The 13,959-nt window shown below is 30.5% G+C and overlaps 1 protein-coding gene across 7 annotated transcripts in view; it reads right to left on the bottom strand.

The window, feature by feature from the left end:
• The window catches only part of mtd (TLD domain-containing protein mustard), a 185,872-nt gene that overhangs the window by 51,273 nt on the left and 120,640 nt on the right, over nucleotides 1-13,959 (bottom strand). The gene's annotated exons all lie outside the window — the stretch shown is intronic.

The raw sequence follows: 13,959 nt of genomic DNA, 5'->3' as shown, positions 1-13,959 counted from the left end.
ACGTGCACTTAAAATATACAATAAATTATAAATATTATACTAAATAATAAAATAACTAAACGCATATAGCAATCGAAACAATAATCCAAGCGACTGTCGAGTAAGTATACTAAAAGTGTAGTACACTTGGACACGTACACAAAATACACAAATTAAGTACACACTTAGAACATCATCATGCTTTTTAACCAAACAACGTTGGATACCTAATGCGTGCAATGTTGCCTCTTATACTGCAGGAGCATATAACATTATAATGTATTTAGTAGGTATATATCGTTATCGTATACAATGTATACTATACATACATACATATATATATATATATATATATATATATATATTGAGTTAGGTTTTATAATATATTTTATAATCAAGGAAATTGGTTTGCTGTGGTTGAAACGTATACCGTGTGTTCAATTTTAAAGGTAACAGGAAATATTTCGAGCGCATGATCTTTGATTTTATTTGGGTTTTTTTTACAGGATACAGGACATATAAATACATATTTTTTTGATAAATTTAAATTTTTAACTTTTTTTTATCTGCGCATGCGCAGACCATTATTTTTGACACTGGATTTGGATTGCTCTATTTTTTTTTAAGCAACTTTGATCTTTACAGTTTGTTGATATCTTCAAAATTGCCTGTCGAAAGTTTTAAATCAGTTAATTCGTAAATATCGCATTTTTCAACGAATAAATTATAATGATATTTTTTTATAAATTCGATGTAATAATAAATACACATTGTAATTTTAATAAAAATAAATTGTTATAATATACCTATAAAGTGTAATTAAGATAGAGCGTTGAAAAATGCGATATTTACGAATTAACTGATTTAAAACTTTCGACCGTCATAGTCATAAAAATGGCAATTTTGAAGATATCAACAAACTGTAAAGATCAAAGTTGCTCAAAAAAAAAATAGAGCAATCCAAATCTAGTTTCAAAAATAATGGTTCCTATTTAAGAAATTTTTATTTTACTGCGCATGCGCAGATAAAAAAAAGTTAAAAATTTCAATTTATCAAAAAAAATGGGGTTTCATCGATTCCGCCAGCATCGATTCTGCCAGTGCAGGTAGTCTAAAAACAACTTATCGATTTTATTTATTTAACTATGTAGGTACCTATATTGTATTATTTTATATATATATTAATTCACATTGCATTAGTTTTGCATCATCATATTATAACAATACCATTGTATAACTTAAAACTACATTTGACTGAATTAATTTATATTTAAATTAATTATTGAATTATTTTGTAAATAGCTATATTATTATTATTGTAACGTTTTATTTATTTAACTATATTGTATTATTATATATATATATATATTAATTCACATTGCATTAGTTTTTCATCATCATATATAAAAAATATATATTTGACTAAATTAATTTATATTAAAATTAATTATTTAATAATTTTTTTAAGCATTTGCCAGGCTGAGGTAAAAATTGGAAGGTGGCGGAATCGATAGGTTGTTTTTAGACTACCTGAACTGGCGGAATCGATAAGTCCCCAAAAAAATAAGTACTTATATGTCCTGTATCCTTTAAAAAAAACCCGAATAAAATCCAAGGTCATGCGTTTGAAATATTTCCTGTTACCTTTAAAATTGAACACACGGTATATGGGATTTCTAAGTTACAACTCGGAGATTGAATATTGCACAGAGGGATATTGTATGTAGCTATAGGTTGGTGTTCATATATGTATGTGGACCATAATATTGGGCGGCGAAGTATTTTCACAGAATTACTTTTTTTTACTCGTTTGGACATCGAAAAGCGTCGGTAGAAAACTAGAAAACTAGAAAACGCTAAAGTTATATTAGGTATATGGTTATTAACAGACCCATGAACACCACACCAGACACGTCTACGAAATCATCGCGACGCAATTCGAAATGGTCCCGTATAGATATATATAAAGAGGTAGGTATATAGCACGATGTAGAGAAGATACTTCTACTATCTTCTCTACATCGTGGTATATAGTATATCGGCCATTATACATTTCTCGTTTATTTGTTGAGCTCACCAAAATATGAACGTCAGTCTCTGTTGTTTTTATAGCGTAATTATAATAATATAATATACATAATGCATATCCAATAATATGATTATTATTGCGCAGCGTTTTTCGAAACATTTATATAATAACATATCGAAAACGATGATGGGGCTGCATACGAAATACCTGTAATTAATGCAATCGTTAAACACAAAAATGCACTTTATTCACGATAAAGGCGCAGTAGCAGTATAATAGGTATAAAAGTTTGGTAATTATTGGTTACGACAATATATATACACCGCATACAGTCGGCCACTATGTACCTATATTATATATACCATGTTAAAAACTTAAAAATGTATTACCGTGTGTTCGATTTTAAAAGTAACAGAAAATATTTCGAACGCATCACTTGGAGTTTTTTTTTACTGCCTATTACAGGACGTTTATGAAATGCGTCGACTGTTCTTGATAAATTTTAATTTTTAACTATTTTTTCGGCACATGCGCAGTAAGATTAAAGATTTATTAAATACGAACCGCTAATTTTTTTGATACTGGATTTGGATTGATTAAATTTTTCTTAGCAACTTTGATATATTTTACAGTTTTTTTTAATATCTTCAACAATAATTGACTTTATTTTAGACAATCGAAAGTTTTTAATCTGCTTTTAGACGTCCTCATAAAAAAATAGTCCAACGGAGTTCTACTATCAGATGATCTAGGGGGCCACTGTACTGGGCCATATGTCCGCATCTATTTGTAGCCAAAAGTATCCTCGAACAACTATTGCATAATGGTAACTTTTCGGAAAAATAAATAAATAAAATTAAAACAGATGTATATTGTATAATATGTCCTGTAGGCAGTAAAAAAACTCCAATTGATGACATATTTAAATATTTCCTGTTACCTTCAAAATTGAAATCACGGTATTGTAAAAAAAAATAAAAATAAAAAATACGTAAATTAAATCGGCCTAAATCTAAAGGTCTTAATAATTATATTTCCCCTGCATCCTACTCGATATAATATTATTGGTCTCGATAAATCGGTAAAAACGGAACATTAAAAACACATTAAACTGCAAATCGAGGCGTGTGCAACACACACACAGACAATTTTATAGTATTATTATACATACATAAACATAAAAATATATATACAGTACCTATATAATAGCTATGGTACTGTGCTGGATTACAATAAAAAAAATTTAATAAATAAATAAGTAGGTAGCTATAATATAGAGTTTATGACCGCGCCGAGACTCATTAAGCAAAAACTGTACAACACGCATAATATAAAGGTTATATTCCACATTATACATCTATACATGTTATACCAATAAATAAAATATAATACAGAGCCGTGCAGTGATATTATATGTACATTATTATACGACGATATAATATATATATATATATAGGTGTATACATATATAACCTATATATAATATAGACGTGATAAACGTGGTGCAATATTTTTTCTCGTTTCGTTCATCAACTCTATATGTAATATAAATAATTACAACAATATATATAGCCTCTTTTTCGTCCTTATAAAATATACACCGCTCTCTTACTGCAGCAGTCTATATAGATCGCGACGAGCACAGCAAAAACACATTCAAGTATGATTATATGATGTGGTTCGCAACAGATTTTCAAGAAGAAAATGTTACGATACGTACCGATTCGCTACCTGTAATTAACGGTATATAACACGTCTATGTTGCACGTCATGTAATCCAACTTCTCGAACGCTCGAGATCGAATCGATACGTATCGATACGCTCCGATTTCTTCCTCAAAAATCTCAGTAAAATATACTGCATGCACTATGTCGGAGATTTGATCATATTATATTGTACTATAAGAGAGTGGTTCTTAATAACCTTTTTAAACCACGAAACACTAATAATTGTACAAGAATTTGGCGGAGCACTAAAAGTCGTAGACATAAAATAAAAAATATTTTACGTTTTTTTTTTAAATTAAAATTACATACACAATGATCCTACTCGTATTGTGTTGTAATGAGTACAATTATTAAAAACGACGAATCGAAAATCAAATTATCCCAATAATTTTAGTTAGTAATAATATTATAATTTTTTTTCGCAAATTTTGAAATGTTGGCGGTACACTTCATCCAAGTTCACGGTGCACCGGATAAGAATACCACTGCTATGAGAATATAGTAATAATTGCGATATACCTAAACATATAGATGCAAAAAATGTAACATAAAATATACGCATTATATATGCTTGCAATCGATATAGTTGAGCAATCGGGTGTGAAATCGTTCCGAGCAGGAAATCACGAAAAATAAATTGTAATTTAACATAAACAGTTTTAATTATGATAATACAATATTAAATAGTTCGTAAAACGTATTTATGTACCACCCATCAACCTAACACGTTACGAAATATAATAATAGTGAAAAGTTGCTTATGTTTGCAGCTGTTGTTAGCGCGCTGTTCTAAATAATATAATGTGTATCGAGATAATATGTACATACCTACGGAATAATGATCCATTTAGCACGATGAGACACGAAAAAGTTAACGTTTTAGGTGACATTTCTCATTTTCTTACATCACGCTATTTTAAGTTCTATAATAAAACCGCGTGTTTGGAAGAAAAAAATGTATACATTTTGCTATTATTTTATCGTTTTAATTTCTTCAGGTTTTTCTCTTTTAAACAACAACATAATATGAATTATAGTTATAGTTTAGGTTTTTAATTTTTAATATCGTATTCCTACTTTCATACTCTGCAAACCTTCACACATCGCTCGTATCAACTTTAAATGTTTAGACATTTTTTCGAATTTGTTATTATTAGTATATTATCACAAGACTAATACTATCAACGTAAACCTTATTAATGCGCAGTTGACGTTATTTTAAAAGGCCTTCGTTTATGTCATAAGCAAACGTACAATAAAAATAATATAATCCACATAATATATAATTATTGACGACGTACATTGTTTTTATCATATGCTTATCACACGGTCAACGATGACTATTATTTTAATAACAATATTATTACTAAGTGATGATATATATAGGCACCCGCAGTGATGTCGACAACTCCGCTTTCTCCGCGAAATAATAATAATATTCACGATATTATTCTATATTTTTTTCCGCCAAATTCGCGGGATCTGTCATATATTGTTGTTTTGGAAAACAAAACTTCGACTAAAATATATTATAGCAGGTACTATACAGAAATCGACACGACAACGTCGGTGATATTGTCATCATGTTTCGGGTGAGGCTTATATAAATATTTGGAAACATCAAAATTCTCTATAAAAAATAGAGAGTTCTCGTTTGAAAAATTGAATCCTTAACTAGTACAAAAAATATCAGAAATTTGAAAATATGGTCTTTAAGTATAGGTACATAAAAATTCTAAAAATCAGAATTCGAATAAAATATGTATTATTGAAATAGGAAAAATGGGGGTGAGCATGCTTAAAAAATCACTCTGTATATAATATATTATATATTGCATAAATGCACAATGCACATATATATAAATAATAAACAGTATTTTAGGGGGAGGGTGATAGAGGTTATACCATAATATGATGTTGTGAAAAAACGAATTTTTTTTTATTAAGTCTTTTTATAATAATTTTACTGCCACACCCCCCTCCACCATACAACTGAGTCAAATCTGTCACTGATAATATAAGGGTATATATGCATTTATAGGTGGTCTATCGTTGAACACAATATTCGATAATGGAAGGATTTTCCCATTGCATAATCAGATGACAACAATGGGTGGTACGCGTGAGTCGAGGGGATGGTTCCGCATAGAGGGGAAGGCGAGTGTGTGTCGACGGTGGTCGAGTGTTAAAACATTTGTCAGGTTAAAAAAAATTGTGTTACGGAACACTTATAAAACTGCTGCGCAGGCGATGGTGTAATAATTTGAAACGCTTTAGGAATTTATCGTCAATTTAATGGAAACGGTTTTTCGGATTTTGTTTCACTGCAATAATTATTATATACTCGTATACATCAGCCCTACGGCTGCCGTTTTTGATGGGTTACAATTTGTCCACCACCAGTCCACGTGTAGGTATATACCTACATAATGATGTAATATATTTACATTTGCAGCGCATATTAAAATATATATTACGTATATACCAAATATTTCATATGTGCATCGCGCAATGATTTTCCTGGTGAAAATATGGTAATATAAATAAAATGGACTTTAAACTGCAGCTTGCCCAGAGCCAATGCATTATTGTTACATATGCACCTGTGCTACAGTGTGATGATGGAACCTAAAGTGCATCTCTGTAGGTATGTATACATATGTATAGTCTGTTGTTGTACTCCTTTCTCTTCTCTCTCGTCGCTATTTATGGGCATAATTTCTGCAGGTCTGATGTATCCGCCGAGCAATCTTTTTCTAATAATTTTGGACACCAGACCACGTTGATCGACATTTTGTCAGTAGGTACTGCAGACGTGCAGTTACCGTACCGCCTTTAATAGGTATAATTAATATTCTCCATACAATATATTATTATTTATTTTTAATCAATTATTGAAAATTATACAAAATAAAATAACAATGATAAAAAATTGATAAAAATATTTTATATTTTTCTCGGGACGATCGAAAACCCCAAAATATTCCACAAAATTTGTTCTGAATTTGTCGCCACATGAACTCTGTCAAATAGGCCTCGAGGAAATAATTACGAGCAGTATATATAATTACTCCGACGTCGTTTGTTCTGTCAAATTGCAAAGATGTCCCATCACGATCTTTTTACACTTTTCCAGTAGAGATATAGGATTCAAAGAGTCGTGCAGAACTTATCATCAAAACTATAGTACAACTCGAGCTCGGTGCCATAATTGCAGTATATTATGTTATATTTCTTTCGGGCGGCGGTGGAGCAATAAAAGACCAGTACTGTACTCATTTTGTTTACCTTGGCATAATTATTATGGAATGTCCTATCATATAATATTATAAGTCGATTAAAAACAAAAAAATAAAAATCGGTTAAACTTGAACAAAAAAAAAAAGGGTACCGGCGAGTCGAACAATAAATAAATAAACCACGAGTGAAGACACCATCATATATTACGTATATAATATATACATCTCAGCAGTTTTCGCGGCACTGTCCCCTATTCAGCCGCACACCGATATAATACACTCTGTATATAGCATGTATAGATGTTATATACGTCCCGCGACAGGAAACAGACCGTGTCCAAAATGTCATAAAACTCCCGTAGTGAAACTATAAACCAGCGGGTTTCGCGTTATTATATTCTATATTGAACACTTTCGAATCGTTATGAACGATATACGAGCGTATATAAGTATGTGTATAGAAACAACGAAAAGTCGAGTCTGTATATAATGTGCGAAAATCGTCTAATATAATAATATTGTAGGTAGGTTACTAACTATTTATGTAATCGTACAAAATATACGCCGACCAGTGCAGGCATAATTTGGGATTGGTTCTGGGGCAATCAGATATTAGTTTATACTATCGACCTAGGGGAGGGGTGTGCCCCCTCCATACACACAAACATACACCCCTTGACAATTAGATTTCATAGATCACAGTATTATACGTATATATTAATTTGTTATTATTATTAAATGAGGTAAATGGTATAGTAATAATATGGTTTTCAAAGTAATGTTTTAACGAATTTAATATTAAGGTTATATTTAATAACAAAAAAAAAAAGGCTCTGCGGGGATATATATCCTCATATCAACCCCCCTTATAATAACACCACTGGTGCCGTGTAATGGTCGTATAAGATATATGTGTGTAAAATAATATAATGCGTATATACCTATACTATTCTGCAGTGGCGGATTCGGGAAGGGGCACAGAGACACGTGCCCCCCTGTTAATTTTCTATCGACAATTTAATTAAATAACTTCGAGTAACATATAAATGAAAAATACAGTTATTAAGAACAACACAATTAACTATTAATTATTATAATCATTATTCACATTCAAACTGATAAAACAGGATTTACAGCTTAAGTGTTTTATCGATACCTATTTATAATTTATATCTAAGTAAAACATTACCTAGATATTAATTAAAATTAAAATTATACAATTTATATGTGCCCCCTTCCTATCAACATATCGAATATCCACCCCTGCTCACAATATTGGGTTATTATATATTGGCGTGGGTATACAAACGATAGTAACAATATAACATTATAATAATTATTATATTCTGAACACTCGTCGTGTCGCTAGTGACACGCAGAAAGTGAATTTTTTACGCCGAGAATAGACATAAAAAGTTATGAGAATATTGCAATTAACTGGTATTATATACCACTGTTGTAGTCTGCAGTACTTTGTAACCGTGTAATCTGATATAATTGTGCTATTATATACGTACGAGGTCGAGTAGCGTATTTTTTATTATTTTTTTCATTCTTTTTTCCGTGTGTTGTTGTACAGCGCCTACACAACAATTAACTTTGCGTTAAAGTCGTCAAAACTCATTTGAACCGATCTCGTTCATTAAAGGAATCAATTTTCCAGTTCTAAGTAACGACGAACCTAATAATTATTAATGGTGGGGGGGGGTGTAGTGAAAAAAAACTAAAAACCTAAGTAGGAATTAGGGGCTTATACTAGTATGAGTAATAGGTATAATATGATAATTGAAGAATTTCTGCAACAATATATATTATATTAAATGTCCGACAACAACATCTCTCCTGGTACAATCCTTCAATATGAAACCTGTCTTACTCCTCCGTGGAGTACACGAAACTTCGAAATTGATACCAGTCTCAGTACCCAAGCAAAAAAAGAAACACCCGAAATAGTCTACCGAAATAGATTTAATGAACTAATTCATACTGATAACCTCAATAATTCACAAATATATACAGACGCATCCAAAACTTCTACAGGCATAGGTCTGGCTGTTATACATCAAAGTTCTACTCAAGTATTCCAATTAAATAGTCATAGCAGCATTTATACAGCTGAATACATAGCTCTTTTAAAAGGAGTCCAAACAGCAGTTAATGCAATACCAGGACAGAATCGACATATGTTCCGACTCAGTGCCCTGCAGTCAAACATAAAATATAATTCTCTGACCAATTCCTTAGCGATAAAGATAAAAAACCTAAAACATCTATCGAATAAATACATACGTTTCATATGGACACCGGGTCACTGTAATATCAGAGAAAACGAAGAAGCAGACAAAGCAGCCCGAAATGCTATAAATAACCCCAACGCCCCAACACTTTATTTTATGTCACCAGTAGATATTATCAGGAACGTTGACAAATACTGTATGCGATTATGGAACTCTGATTGGCTTCAAGTTACCGAAAACAAATTAAGGGTATTCAAACATTCAGTCGAACCTTGGCCAAAGCTCAACTACTCAAATCGAAAGGAAGATGTTATTATGAACCATCTTAGAATTGGCCACACAAGAGTTACTCATTATGGGTACCTATAACCTAATGGAAAAGACCGAACCACCGATATGCCTCTCTTGCAATATTCCGCTTACGATCAAACACATCATCATCTACTGCCAGATGTTCACGGAAGCCAGGGAAGAATTCGGAATACCTGACAATCTATATGAAGCCATAGTACCCTATGCTGACTCGCAAAAAATCATCACTTAAAAAAAAAAAATTGAAATGTACAACCTAATTTAACTTTATTATTTTTTGTAATTTATTTTGCTTCTTTTTTTTGTTCTTTTCTCTTTCTTGTTTCTCTTAACAATCATGTAAAAAATCCATATAATATGTAACCTAATCAATTGTAAGCTAATAACCACGATGTTGATGCTGTACCGATAAAAAAAAAATAATATATATATATATATTATACATACATAGGAACGGACTATACAAACATATTATTTTATCTATATTTGCATATAATACAGTACTAAACACATTGGAAATGCATTAAATTTACATATAATTTTATTTTCCCATTATATGAAATTTTAAAAGTTAAAGACTGTAGCTTTTAAATCCGAGTCATTTGCTTACTATACTTTTGCGTTTATGGATTTAACAAATGTTTACCTCTATAGAATTATTAAAATCTCCCAACAATGCTAATATATTTTTATTGCTGCATACAACTGTGTAAAAAAATCTTAATTTTTAAATATATAAGAGTAAGCATTAACGACAATACATAACTAATAGGTAGGTTAACCTACACAGATTTTAACTCATGTGATATTATATATAATATACCTAAAAAAATATTAAACCGTAAAATGTGAGCGGGAGCCTTTCCACTATATTTTTTGTTCATGTCGTTGTTCATTCTCTTGATATTATTATTTGTTATTTTTCTTACAATGCCATTGATTTATACATTTTTATTGTTTTGCGCGCCAAAGCGTGTCTTTCATTGTATTTATAGTATACGTCCTAACAAATGACGCATGTTCACAATTTTCGGGTAAATTTTTGATAAGACGCCCAAATACGTTTACGCCTCCAGCTAATTACGTGTGATGACAAACAGCGATTTGCATGTGCGAGGTTAGTATGCATTATATGGATATACTAACGTCATCACCGCAATTGCAGTTTTCACTTGCAATTTGGAAGACTCTGCAATACGACGACATTATTATATTATTAGTAAATCGTTTCACAAAAGTTATTGCTCGTACCTATATAATATATATACTGCTGCACTACACCGTCGTAGTTTATTAGGGCTGCAGTGCGTTGGCGCTGAACAGAGTATATAGTACCTACTTATATTTTATATATATAGAAATATAGTAATAACCGTATATACAAGAACGCCTGCCTGCACGTCTTCGTCGTAATTGTATTATAAGAACCGTAAAATGTGCACGAGAAAATATATATCGACAGCGGTTTTGTTGCGAGTCTCGTGTAATTATATATATAATTTAATACAATAATAAAGTGTTCGATTTTACTCAAGTTTATGAACACACTGAAACGGCGTATTGCATTAGCAGCGAGCGAATGACGCACGGCGTGCTGTAATATATATACATATATATATACCCATCATAATATAATAATATAATATATATTATTATTATAAGAGCATCACAAGCAGACTCGGTTTTCACTCATCGGTGCCGTCGTCGTGGATAAAACTCATCGTATATAGGCTAGGTTAATACAATAAAATATAATATATTGTATAATAATATTAATAATTTCTGAACATAATAATAATTAATAATCGTACCTATATACATCATCAACGGGAAAGGGGAGACGGACACGTACTACGGGTATTGTATCGCATAATTAATTTGAAGCGATGGTGCAGGGTCGATTTGGATTGTACCTATATACAGAACACGCTACTTTCTTCACTTTTAAATAAGCAAAAATAAGGGCAGAGGGGTGTTTGTCTTAACGCAAAACTCAGAAAATTGTTGGTGTTTTTAGTCATTTCTAGAGTATCATTTTGGGTTTGTTTTAATTGCAGAAACTTCATTTTTTCCAGATATATTTGATTCGTTATGTCTATATAGGTACTACGATATTAAAGAAATATTATATTTTCCACAATAGTTTGAACTTTTAAACGCATTTATACGATATAATAGGAATATAGTACATATAATGACGACTTGTTATGCCAATTACTCAATAATTTATTTTTCTTCATCTCTGAAAATTCACACATGATTTATTTTTTTATATTCCGAATAGAACAATTGATTTTTGATCAATGGCTAATATATTTCATCGGGTTTTCTAATGCTTGATAGACGTTAAGTTTTGACTAACTTATAAATAATAATTCAATATTCAGTAGATATTCCAACAATATATTTGTGAAACGAAAAACTAGAACCGAACAGTATTAAAAATAAGAATATCCTACAAAATCACAATAAAACTTTCCAAGTATAATTATTCCAAGTTATATTGTATTCCTAAAAAAATATTTAAAAACATTGAGTCATTGTGTCGCGTAGAAAATCACTCGTCGTATAGGTATACACAATTATAAAATATTGTCAACGAGATTAAACACTGTGTATAAACAACTTACAAATAAAAATTACAATTAAGTTACAAATGATTTGATTAATCAGTATACATCAGGCAGGGGCGTTATTATTTGAATGGAATATGGTGTAAGGTTGGTTGGAGGTAGGTACTACGTGACTTTTAAAAATGAACTCATCTAGCCTAACAAAAATAACTCTGTGAACAAACATAATTTATAACTTTTTTTTATAAAAATTGCGATACTACGAGACCACCTGCACATATATCATCGTAAATTATACTATAAAAGAGTTGATACTTTTTATTTTCATATTTATCACATGTTTTATTTCCGGTTTCCTTATCAAATGCGTAAAAGTTTACGACATTAAAACCTATTATATTACGAATGATAATAATTAAAGTTATACTTTTTAGGTTCAGGTAGTACTCCATCTAGGTATAGATGACATTATTACATTGGATATTCATTTATCGTTATAATGTTCGTGCTTAGCACATATCTGTTCTCTGCAACCTTCACGGTCATCTGTAATATTATACCTATCACGATTTTTAAGCTTTGTTTTTAATGAGAAATTTTTGGAAACAATAATAACAATAATACTCTCAAATATGCGAATACCAAAATACCTACATAATATGTATATTATACAACATATGTTTACGAATGATTAAAAATCATATAATAATAATGTACTGTATAAATCCGATTTAATGGAATTAACGATTTAATGGTGCATAACGAGAGAAAAAGTAGACAAAATAAAATCTAATAAGACTACTAACGTAATAAAATAGGTTCAGTTAGGAATGTTAGGATTGTAAAACAACAAATAACAAGTATAATAATAATAATAAAATAAATTATTGTTTTTCATTTTATAGTTTTATATATTGCACGCATCATAACGACGTAACTAAGTAAAGCCTAATTGAACAACGCACATGCATTATAAACTTGTTCATAACCTTGGTTGAAATATCGTAAAATCTCATTGAAAAAAAAGGAAAGGTGTTAGTAGACAATATAATATAATCAAATATTAAAGCATAAATTGGACTGCTAAAATGGAGTCGTATACTTACGAGGGGAAGGTGGTGCGGGATAGAGTAATGCTACGAAATATTGCAATATGTGTACAATGGAGAGCACCAATATATATAGTTATCGCTAGTGCAGGATCACTAGGACCTACCCCTATCACCATAATACTATTATGGAACCGATGTTTATACTCGAAAGTTCGAAAACCTTATATAGATTTGCGTATGGCATTACCTACTATAATTTGTGTTACGCATGCGATATATATATATATAATATATATGTAACTATGTAAGTACGTGATGATTTAATTGATAACAATAACGATCGATTACTTATATTATTAAATGTGTTATACGAGAGCGGGTACAGATTTAATTAATTTCACGATAATTCGGTTGCATGTCAACACACATCATGACGCAAACGTGCAGTATTAGCATAATATAATATTTATGTTTTATCAATTTTAAGCGTTCTAGATCTATATAGACCCACTGTATAGTAATAATAATAATAATAATATGTGACATAGATGTATTATATAGGTATAGATATAAAATGTATAATATTTATATACGGAATGATTCGATTAATACATATTCAAGCACCTTTTTTTTCTTCTTTTTTTTTTTCGTTCAAAAAACCAAGAACGGGTGGAAAATGTTTAGCACAATACTACATATTCAAGCACCTATGTTTATTTTTATGATTAACGAATAATGTTTTGTTGAAAATAATATTATATTTTTGCATCATTTTAAACGATCGTTACAAAAAACATTTTCGGGGGGGGG

Source organism: Diuraphis noxia, unplaced genomic scaffold, assembly GCF_037042655.1.
Source record: "Diuraphis noxia isolate RWA-SAM2 unplaced genomic scaffold, SU_Dnox_SAM2 contig0003, whole genome shotgun sequence".
NCBI classification, from domain to species: Eukaryota; Metazoa; Arthropoda; class Insecta; order Hemiptera; family Aphididae; genus Diuraphis; species Diuraphis noxia.
The sequence above is the reverse complement of the archived record's forward strand: the minus strand, read 5'-3'. Positions and strand labels throughout refer to the sequence as shown.